General features: G+C 50.3%; 1 protein-coding gene across 3 annotated transcripts in view; it reads right to left on the bottom strand.

The window, feature by feature from the left end:
• LOC107204426 (endonuclease domain-containing 1 protein-like) overlaps positions 1 to 14,905 on the bottom strand; it is a 158,852-nt gene that overhangs the window by 19,043 nt on the left and 124,904 nt on the right. Inside the window, exon 1 of one of the 3 annotated variants that reach the window (XM_033514679.1) lies at positions 3,052 to 3,156. The exons of the other annotated variants lie outside the window; for them this stretch is intronic. The gene's annotated coding sequence lies outside the window, so the exon portion shown is untranslated. Of the gene's footprint in view, positions 1 to 3,051; positions 3,157 to 14,905 lie in introns of those variants that run through there. 3 annotated transcript variants of the gene reach the window in all.

The raw sequence follows: 14,905 nt of genomic DNA, 5'->3' as shown, positions 1-14,905 counted from the left end.
TTGCATTAAAAAGCAGTGATAGTACAAGGATTTAAGCTGAAGGAGGGTAGATTTAAATTAGATACGAGCAAGAAGCTCTTCCCTGTGAGGGTGGGAAGGCCCTGGCTCAGGGTGCCTCTTCCTTTAAGACCATAGAATCACAAATTGGGTAGGAAGAGACCTTAAAAATCATCTCATTTCAACCCCCTGCCATGGGCAAGGACACCTCCCACTATTCCAGGGTGTTTCAAGCCCTGTCCAACCCAGCCTTGAACATTTCCAGGGATGGGGCAGCCACAGCTTCTCTGGTCAACCTGTGCCTCGCTACCTTCACAGTGAAGAATTTTTTCCTAATACCTGATCTAATTCTGTCCTCTGTAATTTTCGCTCTTGTCCTGTCACACTTTGCTCTTGTAAAGGGCTCCTCTCCCCCTGCTGCCCAGGGAGGAGGGGGAGAAGGATGATTGTAGGAGTAAAAAATGGGCTTGAGGTGGGAGACTTCTCCAAGCCAGGCTGCTCTTGGGGTAAGCAGTTTATTATTTAGATAGAGGGTGGAAGAGATCCATTTATCCTGCCAGACACAGTGTAAACATGCTCAAAGGGGGAGAGAGAGAGTGGAATAGAGGAGGCTGAGAACATGAGGGCAGAAGGGAATTAAGGGGGTAGAGAGAGAGGGGCAAGAGAGAGTAAGAGAGGATTAGAATTTAAGAGTAAAGAGAAGAGAGTAAGAGAGAGTAAGTAAGAGAAAGAGGTAAAGAGAAGTCAAGAGAGGAGAGTAAGAGGTTAAGAGAAGAGAGTAAGAGAGCAAAGTTCTTGTTACAATACATTGTATCTTTTTCTATAGTGAATATTCTAATTCCCAACCAGTACATGACACGCATTCTATAGAATTTACATATAGCCTATAAGAGCTACTACCATAAAGTGTTACATTTTAAACTCTAAAAACTACTCTTCAAATTTTTCACTTGCTGCTTGATCTTTGGATTCTCAATCTGCAGAAGGATATTGTTCAATGAACAGGGATTATCCTTCAGCTGGCTAGGCTATTGTTCTTTGGTTATATAGTAACTAACACTCAGTATCCTATAGCTCAAAGCTAGTTTTCATTTCTGTTTCGATTCTAGGTTTCATATTTTCAGAACCTTTTGCTAAACAATCATATTCATAAGGTTTCCCTGTTTCATCTTCCCCAACACATGATGATGATGACGATGATGATGGTGATAACAGCATCAAAGCCATCCATTTTCTGCAGACACTCCTAGAAATTGTCCTCAAAGCACCACTAGAAGCACCAAGTGACATTTCATGGAGGGAGCCCTCACAAGCAAGGAGGAGGAGGAAGAGAAGGGGTTTGCGATTCAATCCCATTAATGTCTCGCACCCCACTGACTCCCAAAGCAGGCTACAAATCTTCCCCCCTCCATAGATGAGCCTCTGACCAACTGACAGGACACCACATGGCAACTTGTGAAAGGGCACTTTGACAGTATTTATCAAACACACTGTCCCTGCTGCCTCACCCAGGAGGGTTCCAACCCTGAGACCTGAACTCCTGTTGATGATCAATGGCAACTCAACTCCCCAGAGCAAATACTGGCCAAGGGTGGGAAGCAGAGAGAAGTTCTCTGTCCTGTGTTTTCTGCACTGCAGGGAGCTTTGGTCATGAAAAGGAAGCTTGGTGACTGGGAGCATGTGGGGTCACCAGCACAGATGCTTACCACACAAAAATGAAAAGCAGAAGTTGAGAAGGTCAGATTTCTTACACTTGAGTTCAAAAGAACAAGAGTTTTTCCTCTTAAAAAGATGCCAAGTGCAGCCAGGGGCCAGGAGCAGGATGGTGCCTCAGTCAAGTGTTCTCCAGCAGCTCACTGGGCATTATTCCCAGTCACTTTTGACAAGACAGAGCTCTGCTTGGTGTGGGGTGAGGTCAGGTAGAGGCTTTGCCAGTCTGCTCCAAATCCCTAATCCCTCTTGGGAGCAATCTCAGTGTGATCCTGTCCCTTTGAGGGGATGTTACCAAAGGGAGAGAGCAGCAATTTTATGTGGGCACTGTGGGGTGGATAAAGTCCTGTGGGACCAGATAAAAAGCTCTAAGTCCTGGAGATGGGAGACAAACTCGCAGGCAAGCATTAGCCCTGCAGCCCCTTGGCATTCTGAGTGTTGTTTTCCATCATTCCCTGCTGTCAGGTTTCTCCTGCAGCAGTGCCAGTGATGGGCAAATCCATGCAACACCTACAACAACTCCTCAGCTGGGTCCACTGCCCAGCCCCAAAGAGACATCTCCCCTCCAAACAGCTCTCTGGCCAGAAATTCACTTCATGAGACCTGGCAGAGAAGAAGGGCTGGCTGGATGCTCACCCTCGAGTTTTGCCTCACTGTGCTCAGCACTGCATCCTCTGGACCCCAGAGTGGTGTCTGGAGGTACCAGGGGATGACTGGGGGTCCTGGGGCCAGGGCAGGATCTGGGGCTGGTTGTCCATGATCATCCATGTCTATATCCCCAGTCTATAGGTTTTTGTCTGGCTACACAGTGTGTGCTTAAACCCACAGGGCTGTAACTGCAGCTGCTGACACAAATCAGCACTTGTGCATGGAGGAACATCAACTGCAGCTCTTCACCTGGAAAATGACCCATTGGACTAATCCTACCTGCTCTTTCCCCCATGTGAAAATGATGTTGGAGCAGACTTGCTGTCCCAGTGGAGTTACTTTGCACTACATCTATCAGCACAGTCCTGACTGAATTTTCATGTTTTCTTACAGAATCACAGAATCTTTAATGATGGGAGGTCTTGAGGTCAAACCCCCCTGCCTGCCTAGAGCGGGTTTCATAGGGGCACATCCAGGTGGGATTGGAATGTCTCTAGAGAGGAAGAGTCCACACCCTCCCTGGGCAGCCTTTTCCAGTGCCACCCTCACTGTAAAGAAATTCTTCCTTGTGTTGAGGTGGAACTTCTTGTGTTTTATTTTATGGCCATTGCTCCTTGTCCTGTCACTGGGCGCCTCTGAGAAGAGTCTGGCAGCATCCCCTTGACACCCACCTTTACAATTTTATGTGACACCCACCTTTACATTTTTATGTTTTGGTGATATCTTACTCTTGCAAGGTCTTCGTGCAGGCTGGGGTCCCAGCAACAAAACAAAACAGTGGAGCTGAACCATGTGAAGGCAGATATTTAATTCTGCTGCTAATGGCAGCCCAGAAACCTTGGTAGAAAAGAGGAAAACAGGCAAGAAAATAAGTTACTGCATCAGACAAGTGGCAAACCCAACAAGTCGATGTCAGGAGTGAACTTGTGAGCTTTAAACTCACAGAATGGTTCCATACCTGGGGGAATGTCATAAAGGACCAGCTCCAGGGGCACCATAAAAATGGACAAAATGTCCCAGGGTACAGATTGTGAGTACAGAGGATGTGTTATCACCCAAATGCTGAGCTCTGTCCCTAGGCTGAACTCAACCCAATGAAGAAGTTGTCCCTACCAACTCTGCTGGACTGCCCCATGGCCCATAGCCTTGGAGGGAACAGGTGACCAGTGACACAGCCAGTGTACAAGCTGGTCTTATTGACTTTTAGGGCCAATTACAGGTTGATTTAACCTTTACTGAGAGCTCCAGCTACAGGGGATCACAAAGCCATTGGTGGTGCTGGAAGCATCTACAGTCATGGCATTCCATGGCATTGATTTCCACTGTGTGGGACTTTGAGATTTTGAGGACTTTGAGGAACCTCAAGCACTGATTTGCTCTTTCTAGGCCTCGATTTAGACCTCAATTGCTTGGTTTGGCTGGTGACTGGGGCCACTTAACCAGACTGAAGCAGCCCTTGCCACATGCCCATGTGTCCAGGAGTTTGTCAGCTCATAGGGTGCCACAGAAGCATTTTTCAAGCAGCTCCTTCTCAAACAGAAAATTTGAAAGAAAGAAAGAAATAAAGAAGAAAAAAAAATGAAGCAACTGCAGGAAGTTCTCTGCTGGGGAGAAAACTTCCTTTTAAAAACAAGGCATTCATTAGCACTTCTTGTTCTTATCATAGAAGTCGCCTTCAGGTCATCGCAATTCTGCAGCCTTTTTGCACCCATCATCCAGCCTGCTGTTGCTCCAGTGGACAAAAATCCTGCCCAGGAGTTCCAGTGGCCTCCACTCCTCAGGAACAAAATACAAAAAATACAACATTAATTTTATCTTGCAGTGTTTTTTTCCTGTTTTTTTTTTTGCCTCTGTCCTCCTGGGCAAGCCATTTTGCCTATATGTTTCTCCTTCCTCACCCAAATCACTCCTGTTGGCAGTAATTTTTAGCTGTTGAGCACAAGATCTAATGCCAGCTGATATTTTATCTCCTTTTTCCAAACCAGCACTTCACAGCAGACAAACAAATGTATTTCCTCATTGCAATGACTTTTTATGTACCATAAACCTGCTATCATCCCCCATTTGCTGAAGATATTCCTTCCCCCCCAAGCTTGCCTGAGCTCTCAATTACCTTTAGTTTGGCCACACATTTGAAAGTGTCACCAGAAAGGTTCAGTTTGGGTGTCTCTGATGCAGATTTATCACCTTGGGCTAAAATACCTGGGCTGTTTTCCAGCTCTCCCCACCTGTGGCGTCAACAGTGTGAGCTCAAGAGTAACAAAAATCCAGCACTGAACATTTGCTAATAACGACCTGAGCACACAACAGCTCTAACATTGACCTGTAAGAGAAAGTTCTGGAGGTATAAAACCTCAAACCACAATTATTTATGGGCAACCTGGTCTTGTGTAAGGTGTCCCTTCCCATGGCAGGGATGTTGGAACTAAAGTCCTTAAGGTCCTTTCCAACACAGACCATTCTATGGCTCTGTGATTTCCCAGCATGGCAGAATTGAGGTTTCTGTTGTTGTGAGGTCTATATGAAGTATTTAACCTGGCAGCATGGGAATGCTGCATGCTGGCTCCCCATGGAAATTCCTTAGGTTGCATCCATGGCTGAACCTGCCCCATGGCTTACACAAAAGCTGCTGTGCTGGGACCAAAGGAAGTGTCTTTTATCCATTACCTGAGAAACATCACTTCTGGTCATCCATGCTGACATTGTCAGCTTGTGTCTTCTCCTGATATTCTGCCTTCCCCCAGAAACCCAGAGGCACCACATAGATCACTGCCCTGTCTCCTGCCAAGGGATCAATGCAGTTTTCCATGACTGGCATGGCTGAGCTACCAAAAGGCCCTGGAATTTCTCTGCAGGAGAGATGGCATTGAGAAAAACAGCAAGTTAACCTGTATTGCATGAGGCTGGCAGAGAGATACAGCCCTGTGCTGGCCAAAGCAGCAAGTCCTGGCATTTCCAGGCTCCATGACCTGCACTGGAAGAACACAATGATTGAGGCTTGTACTGACATGGGCAGAGCTCCGTCAGCAAGAGTTGTTATTGAACTGAACTCCTGGCAGCTGCTGGTGAATAGCCTGACTTTGTGTCAAAATCTCTCAGGAGCAGTGGAAAACTGAAGAAATTTACAGGATGCATTTGTTTCCAAATATGCCGGGAAATTATCCTGATCTGCAGCTGACAAATGTTTGGGGGAAGATTTCCCCAGAGATGTGGATGGGCTGAAGCTGGGCTATGGCCAAGGCAGCCCCATGGGAGAGCTCAGGGTGCCAGTGGATCCAAGCCCAGCATGCAGAGAGAGGAGGGGAATCCTCCAAACCTCCAGAGGTGAAGGGAGAAGTGACTATTTTGGCTGCTCATCTCCATAAAGGAGAAAATCTCCAGGTCCCAAGCAGCTGGTTTGGAGACAAGCCTTGTCTGTGGGTGGTGTGGCTTCCACGAGTGTGTGCTGCACATTCCCCAGGGTCCACAGACCGGCAGAACCGCCAACACAACGTGGTCACCCCCATCATCATCCTTCCATTGTCATCCCTCCAAGGGCAGTCTGGGGCCCTGTCCCCTTCCTGTCACCTCGTGTCTCCCCCACCTTTGCCCCCAGACCCCCAATCCCTCCCGTTAACCCATGCCAGGAGGGTCACGGCTGCCAGCAGGGTGGTGGCAGAGGGATGACCCACCCGATGAGCTGTCCCCACTGTCCCCAGGAGCAGTGCCACCTCCTCGGCAGAGCCAACACTGCTCAAAGTCCCCAGCCAGCCCTGCTGGCCACGACCCTGCATTATGGGGTGCCCCTGACCCCCATTTCAGCCCCCATTGAGAGGCACTGCAGCGAGGGGACACGGGAGCCAAGTGTGTCCCTGGAGAGAGCAGCATCCCTTCAGCCGCTCCTGTCCCTGTCACTATCACCCACCGCCCCTCGCTGCCTGCCCAGCCCAAGGGGACGAAGATGTCCCCTTCCCCCAGCAGAAAGCTGCTCTGGGTGTCTCTGCACGCTGTCCCCTCGCTGCCACAGCGCCAGCCCAGCCCCACGCACACGGCTCTGCTTCCCTCTAGTGACAGCACATCCGCAGCATCACTGCTCCTCCCTGGAGCCTTGGGAATGGAGCGCTCCCTGCAAACCCCACGGATGGGGACTGCGAGCACCTCCATCCCCACTGAGCTGTGGAGAACTTGACATAAAAGATCCTGTGTCCATGTGAATAATCTTGATTTCTCTCTCTCCATTTCTCTGCCTGCACTTGTTCATGGACATTCCATGTGAATAATCTTGATTTCTCTCTCCATTTCTCTGCCTGCACTTGTTCATGGACATTCCCTTCCCCAGCAGTGCTGGGATGTTGGAGACTTTTGGGATGGTAACTGGGAAAGGCTGATTTGGAGAGCAGCTGCACAGGGAGGGGGCAGTTGGAAGATATGACCCCTTCCCACAGACACACAAAACCCAGCTCCCAAATCCTTCCAGCCCTCTAATCCTGCCTTGATGCCCACCATCCTTTTCCTAAAACAGCCTCATGGAGCAGGGCATGAGGGAGGATGGAACAGGGATAGAGCTGGACTGCAGTCTCGAGTCTGGGGCACTCAGCTTGGAAAAAAGCAGCCCCAAATTCCCTCTTTTCTGATAAAATACCCAAAACTCATTTAAAAATTATGGTTCCTTACTCTACTCAGGTTCTCTCCTATGGTGGCCAAAAGCAGCCATGTCCTAATAAAAAAATCTGTATCTACTGCAAGATGCAACCTCTGTGATGTCTCACCACAGACTTTTTTTTTTAAATTCCAAAGCTTCTGTACACAAAGCATTTTTTCAAGTTTCTCTCCACAATTTTCCTAGGCTCTCCTCATCATCTTTTAAAAGCTAGACAGCTTCTTGAGGAGCTTTGAATGTACCTTCTATTAAATTTTAGCCACCCCCAAAGGTTGTTCCATGACCCAGACGATGATCTCAATGTCTGTTGTCTGTGATGCTCCAAATGTCTCATCCCATGCCTCAGAAATGTGTTTTGGAGCTTAGGGGACTTTGTATCCTGGTCCCTGGGACCCATCACCATCCCATGGTAGTGACAAATATCCCCTCCTCTGCCCAGCTCAACATTTGCAGCCCACTTCCCCATGCTTGAGACTCCTTGTCCTCCCATCACCTGGGGACTGGCACTGGAGGAGCATCTCCAGGTCCTCCATGTCCCCATGGCAGCCCTGCAGCCCCTCTGCTGGGTGGACACGTCAAGGAATCATCGCTCCAGGAGCCTCTGGCAGCCAGACCCCACCACCAGGGCTTGTTCACTCTGATTTATCCACTCACTGACTGACTCCCTGACTTCTGGTCAGCCAGTTCTGCATGTTTATTCACTGGGGGAGAAACTTCCCTCTGCCCCATAATTGTTTCTGTCTCTGCCATTTTCTGCTTCATCACTGCCTGGTTTTGGGAAAAGGGGCTTTTTGGGGAGGTGATTCATTGCTCTGTGGATTTTCCTGCATACTCAGTTCATCAGCTTCCCCATCCTCTCCCCCTTGCTGTTGCTTCCCCCATTCACCCATTCCCCAGAGTGAATTGATTCACTGTTGAGGTTTATTTTTGGCTTCCAGCTGTTTGGCTCCTTGCAGCTGCCTCGAGCTGGTGTGCTCTTCTCTGCTCCCCCAGAGTCTCTCCTCCTCCTCCTCACTTCCCTCCTCCTGCTCCTCCTGGCTATATTCCTCCATCTAATTCCCCTGCTGCTTTCTCCATGCAATGTTTGGCTATTTTTAATGGTCTGAGTGTGCCCCACCGATGACAACCAGAAGCTGGAGGGCAGCAGGAGTGTGGGGGACGTTTTGCACGGCACAGATCTGGTGGCAGGACACATGGCATGAACAGGGATTCAGGGTAAGGTGCCACTAGCCTCTGGGCACCAGGCTGAAGGACTGCCACCCGTTCCCTGATCCAGGCTGAGCAGGATCAAGCCTATCCCTTCATTCCTCCATGTTCAGAAGGAATAAAATTCAGTAGCTGTGATTTACTTGAGGTGACACCATAAGGACAAGGTGTCCAGGGTGGCCGTAATCACTGGTCCCCACTAAATCCAAAGGAGCTGCTGTCTGTGGGTCAGTGAAGCCACAGAGACGTGGAGGGAGCCATTTAGGTAGCTCAATGCCAACTGCAGCACCCAAAGCCAAGCTCTGGGTCTGTAAATCCCCCAGCTCAGCTGTAATTTAATCCTGGAGGCATCTTAGCTCTGCAATGCCCTGGGCACAAGGGGGATCCTGGCCAGGCAGAGGCTGTGTTGTGTCCCAGGCAACCCCAGGGAGCTTCCGCTGCCCCTTCCCTTGTGTCAAACCCTCCTGGATGTACAAACTCCTGTGGGGTCTCAGCAGAGGGGTTTAGTCCCTGGGTGCTCTCCAGGCCACCCACCTCAGGAACCAAGGACTGGGGTCCCTTGGACACAAGACATGGTGGTGGTGGCCTGAAATCCACCCTCCTCACTTGGGAAACACACTGAGCTCAGCTTCACCCCTCTGAGAATTTTTCCTCACTCCCGGGGCTCTCCTTTGAAATCTCTCCCATTTTCCAGCCCCATTTTGCAGCATGGACCCCGAGCCTGGGCACAGCATCCCTGTGTCTTTCCCCACACGCTTTCCCTGCCCTGGTTTGGCATTTACCCACAGCAGCCTTTAGCTCAGGTGCTGTTTGTGTCTCCCATTTGGGTGATTACTGACCCAAAACCTGTGTTTTAGGGATTTTCCACTTCCTGAGTCCAGGTGCTCTGGCATTGGATCTCATCCCAGACCGTGCCAAGCTCAGGCTTACACAGCTGCAGGCAATTCATCTCACCAGTGATGAATTTCCCCCCCATTTTTGCCAGCAAACAGTTTCTTCTCCAATCCCTGTTCCTGCTGGGGCTGGATGAAGTACTGGGGAGCACAGATCCCAGCCCAAGTGGACGCTGCTGGGAGCAGACCTTTATCCACCCCGTTTGCAGTCACATTGGAGTTGTGCTGGGTTTAACGTGATGGTCACAGCCCTTTTATTACAGAAACACAGAATCACAGAGCAGTTGGGAGTGCAAGGGACCTTAAATATCATCTAGTTACAAGCCCCAGATCATTTAGGGCTAAGCTGAGCACCTTCTGGAAGCCTGAACAGTCTGCAGACCACGTTCTCAGGTGTGAAATCCTGTAAAAACAAGCCAAACTAGCAGAGCTTTCTGCGGTCCAGCCTCCACCAGGCACAAATTCCACAAACTTCTGCTTTCCCCTCGCCTCAGTCAGCTCTGCCGTGACTCTGCATGTCTATTTTTTCTCCACTAGGTCGCAGCATTAACTTCTATTTTCCTCTCCTTACTAAACCAACAAACTGGGGACTTTTATTTTTATTTTTTTTTTCAGCAGGCAGCTCTGCCTTGTCACCCCTCCGTCCCCTCCTGGCTCCTGCCGGGGGCTGTGGTGACTCAGTCTGGGGTGGCTGGGGCGTCCCCCTGGGGTCCCTGCAGAAGGGCCTCGGCTCCTATTTGCATCTGGGCTCGCCTTGCTCACATTCATTGTGAAATTCAAAGTGAAAAAATAAATATCAATCACTAATTACATCACCAGCACGAAGCCTGGAGGAAGGGGACAGTGAAGGACCACCAATGCACTCCTTATCTCTCCTCCCAGACAGTTCTTTCCCCCGATGGTGAGGACTGAGAAGTTTTTCCGGCTGATTTACAGCTTCATCCTCATGAACTGGGCACGTAGGGAGGTTTCCAGCATGGAAAACACGAGTGGTGTGTCCAGCTCCTTCCCCTGGCCCAGCCCTGCTGCCACCCCTTCCAAGGGCACGATAGGATGCTCTGGATGTTCTCTCGGGCATGGGGCTGGGTCTAGCAGGAAATACGGAGCAGTTGCCCCTTCCAGGGCTTCCCATCTCCCCAGTTCAGCACTCTGGAGGTTCTGGTGTGGGGGGGAGTTGTAAGCTGCTCTCTGGACCCCTCCACACGGACAGAAAGCCCCCAGCGTGGGAGACGGGGCTGGGTCCCATGGGAGATGCAGGTGCTGGTGACTCATGTCCCACAGGTGTGCCCACAGATGCTCTGGCTGCTGCCCTGGTTTTGGGGGAGCACAGGGGGTTTGAAGGAGGGTTTCTGTGCTTTCACTATGAGCAAATGGTGCCAGCAGCGGGGAAAAAAGCCCTGCACAGTCCTGAGGAGCTGATGGTGAGCTAAGAACCGGCTACGAACACAGGAAAGGTGGGTGTAGAGACACAGCCAAGCTCCTCCCCACCGTGCTGGACTGTGACAAAAGGCACCAGTGGCAAAGTGGGACACGGGAGGCTCACATCCAGCTCTTGCTGGGAGGCACTGCTGCCATGGGACACAGACCACCTAAACTGTACCCCCTTACTTAGGGGATTTAGGGCTTGGCCAGAACGTGGGTACAGTCCTGCTCAGAGTGGGAGGCTGGACTTAAGGTTAAGATGTTCCTTGGCCCCAACATTTCTATGCAAGTTTGATTAAAAAAAAATAAATTGCTTTTCCTGCTTCTGTATGTCCTCGAGCTGCTTTTGTGCTGTTTCTGCAGCCCTGAGCTCTCCAGCTTATGAAATACTGGTGTTTCCAACAGCAACAGTGATGCAGAGATCCAAAGGTGGAGGAAGCAGCAAGGAGGAGCAGGAATCCCCTGTGGCAGCAGGAAATGCCTGGACAGATGGGTGCCAGGTCCCCTTTGGAGCCATCCAGGCATTGTTCCACAGTGAATTATCATTTCTCCTTTTCCCAAATCCTTCTCAGCTCTCTTCTACTCAAACCCACACCCCAGGGGCCATCTGAGGTCTCAGCTGTGCTTATCTCCCCAGCTCCTGTCCCGAGTTTGGGGTAGATACTTTGCAAACTCACCAGCCACCGGCCAATGCAGGCTCATAAATCCTCCCCTCGCTGCCCCACTGCTTCCCTGTGCCAAAGCCAAGTGCTGAGGCTGGAGAGTGTTTTCAGATGTGGGACATGGTCACTCAAAACCTGCCTGGCCAGAGGATTCTGCAGCAGGAATAAAAGGTGGATGTGCTGGAAGCTCCAGCTTGGAGGGAGCCCAGGACACGTGTCCTTGTGTGGATGGATCCGGCTGCGCCTGGGGCAGCTGAGAGCACACAGTGTTCAGCAGGGCTGTTCCCAAGGGCTCCAGGGGCTGGAACATCTCAAGAGGAGCACTGCAGCCTCACCCTCAGGGCTTTCCTGGCATTTGACCAAGTCCCACAAGTACAAGCTATTCCCAACACAAGAGGCACACGCTCGGTACTGCTGGCTTCCCTCTGCCCTCCCACTCCTGCCGTGGTCTCCTCTGCTTCCCCAAACACAATTCCTCCACAGCTGCCTCTGCTAAAGCAACAATGGACCCAAGCCCTCAGCACCTGAGGTAACCCCCAGTTTTTTCTCTCCCAGATCCAGCTTCTTTGTGCTGCCCTTGCTCTGTGATGAGCTTCATGGGAGCTGCAGAGGGTAGGAGAGGTGAAGAGATCTCCACATCGCTCATGAGTACTTTGGCTTGAATTATGTCCTGTTCTTTTCTTCCAGACCTGTGGCTTTTTACCTGGAGTGACCTTCCCTGACTCGTTGTTTACCTTGAGAGAAAGGGAACATTTGCTGCCTAGTGGATCTCAGCTACAGCTTTTCAGGCAGTGATGAAAACACTCAAAGCCTAAGAGCAACATCTGAATTTAAAAAATCATAATTACAGCGCCCAAGAGGCAGAAGTTGGACGAGGGCAATGAACAAAGCAGGGGGTTGGAAGAGAACAAAGAAAGGCATGAGAGGAATTTGTGTTTTGAACAGAGTGTCCTGAATATCTTGCACTGGCTACTTCAAATTGGGTACCCAAAATTAACAGATTCTTTGACCTTTGCTTCTCTGTGCTCTGGTTCTTTGTAAAGCAGAAACTACAATAGAGCCTCACCAAAGGAAAAAAAAAAATTCATCAGAGCAACTGCTCTGGCCAAAGCACTCAGAGGTTGCAGAGATGAGGATGAAGAAGGAAAAAAAACCCCTAACCCTGAATGGCTTTTCAGCAAGTGAGTACCAGCATCGCGTGCGGGGAACAGGGCAGTGTCCTCTGGAATAAAAAAATACCTCCAAAAGTGTAATTAAGGATGAACCACACACGCCCACAGGGGTTCTGTGGGCATCCTGAAGGCAGCCATCTCTTAACTTTTAAATGCCTTCTCAACCTTGCCATTCTGGTGTTATTTTGACGGGTTTTACGCATAGGACTCTGCTATATTAAAAGCATGTCTACATATCTCACAAGTAACTGCCTGCAGAGGAACACCTGGTACAAACAGAGCCTTGAGGCTGCTCCCTCTGCTCTGAGGAGCTGGATATTGTGCTTGGGCAATTCCAAGAACAGGTACAGAGAATGGATGGAGAGCAGCCCTGGGGAGAAGGATTTGGGGTGTTGGTGGATGAGAAGCTCAACATGACCCAGCAATGGCTGATGGCAGCCCAGACATCTCCCCAGTCCTGTGCTGCATCGCAAGTGTGGGCACCAGGTCAGGGAGGGGATTGTGCCTCTCTTCTCCATTCAGGTGAGATCTTACCTGCAGAGCTGCCTCCAGCCCTGGGGCTCACAACACAGTAAAAACAAGGATGTGTTGGAGTGAATCAGGAGGAGGCCACAAAGATGCTCCTAGGGATGCGGCCCTGCTGCTCTGGAGCCAGTCTGGGGAAAAAAAAAGGCTCCAGGAAAACCTGAGAGCCCCTTGCAGTGCTTAAAGGGGCTCCAAGAGAGCTGGAGAGGGACTTGGGACAATGGCATGGAGTGACAACACAAGTGGAAATGGCTTCCCACTTCCAGAGGGGAGGGTTAGGTAGGATATTGGGAAGGAAATCTTGTCTGTGAGGGTGGTGAGACACTGGCACAGGCTGCCCAGAGAAGCTGTGGCTGCCCCATCCCTGTAAGTGTCCAGGGGCAGGTTGGACAAGGCTTGGAGCACCCTGGTCTAGTGGAAGGTGTTGGGAAGTTGAAACAAAGGGATTTTTTCAAAGACCCTTCCAATCCAAACCATTCTGTGATTCTGTTCTGGTGATCATCACTGACCACACCATCACGTTACTTCACTGGACCTCACTGCTGGATCCCGTTGGATTTATTACACTGTGTTGTCTACAATGGCTGCTCTTGCTGCTGTGCAGGATGCAAGAGGAAGGATAAAATCCACATGCCCTAATTCTGGAGTCTTGCTCCTTTAAACAGTTGTGGGAGGGAGGGTTGGTAAATCCTTGGACAATTTTTCATCTTGCCTCAACTGGGCTGGGCTTCGGGCTCAGTCTGTTGTCTGGTCCCCTGTCATAGCTGCTGTTGTAATGATTCATCCATCTGGTTTTCTGGGAAAAGAAAATGAGCTAGGGGAATGGTTTTTGGTTGATTTTTTTTTTTTTTGGCTGTATCTTTCCTGAAACAGTTACAACTTTGCACCCACTGGAGTTGACGGGGGGAGAAGGAGTCTTACGCATCACTTTTCGCTTGCTGGAGCAGAGACAGAAGTGCTGAGAATCCCATTCCTCAAAGTCAGACTGTGACGGTTTTGTCCTGAATTGTGTTTCCAAGGAGTAAAAAGGATCCAACAAAACGCAGCAGAAGATTCAGGCTGTCTTCAGCGGGTGCACTGGACAAAACCTCGTGCTGATCACTCCAGGGACACCCGCTCCTTCTGCTGGCTCTTCACCTGCCTGAGCTCTCCAGAAATGACGTGGGAGGAGCTGCAGGGAGGCAGCTTGGACACAAATCCAGGTGGAAAACAAGGACACTGAAGGTCTTCTCACTGGATTGAAACAGTTACTCTCATGAGTGGTGTAATTTATCATAAATCAGATAAATACAGGGGAAAAAAAAATCCAAGTAGTTTATATTGGGCAATGTTCAGTCCCAAAGTGCAACAAGAAGCCACAATGGACTTCTTCCTTGTTGGTTGGCACAGTAAGGATGAGACAACATGCCCATCCAACTGGGAACATCGAGGCAACCTACTTCTTGGTTAAGGAAAGTGGCACTGTAAAGTCCCTTTCTCAGCAGCCCTTAAAAACTCTGTTATAACCAGCCAGCTCCTCCTCGCTCCAGGAATCTTGCTTGGTCCAAGCTTGGTTAGAGGTTAGGCTGGGAAAGCAGCAGCCTGCCTGGGTGCAATCGCTCTGTTCAGACACATGTTAATGAATTTCCATCAAAGGGGTCAGGTATCAAAGTTCTTTTCTGCTGGAGCAAACCTTCCTGTGACAAATTCCTGCCCTTATTCCAGCTCTGTATCTGTTACAAGAGACTCCTGTGAGAACAAGATCCTCCTCGAACCCACCAGCACAGGAACTACCCTCCTTGCTGGTCCAGCATCCTTCCTCTCCTGCCCCCCACCCTTTTTTTAGGTCTCCTTCTCCTCACCAGCCTTTCCTCGCGCTTGCCCGTTCCATGATTTCATCCGAGGTGGGTGGTGAGCTCGCTCTCCCCCGCGCAGCCTCTTCCCAGCGGCTCCCGGGATCTCTGCCAGCTCCTCTCCACCCACGGCCTCTCCCGACGAGCCCAACCGCGCGGCTCTGCCCGCGCCAAGGCAGCATCTCACATCTGGTGGGCT

Source organism: Parus major, chromosome 1A (genome assembly GCF_001522545.3).
Source record: "Parus major isolate Abel chromosome 1A, Parus_major1.1, whole genome shotgun sequence".
Taxonomy (NCBI): Eukaryota; Metazoa; Chordata; class Aves; order Passeriformes; family Paridae; genus Parus; species Parus major.
The sequence above is the reverse complement of the archived record's forward strand: the minus strand, read 5'-3'. Positions and strand labels throughout refer to the sequence as shown.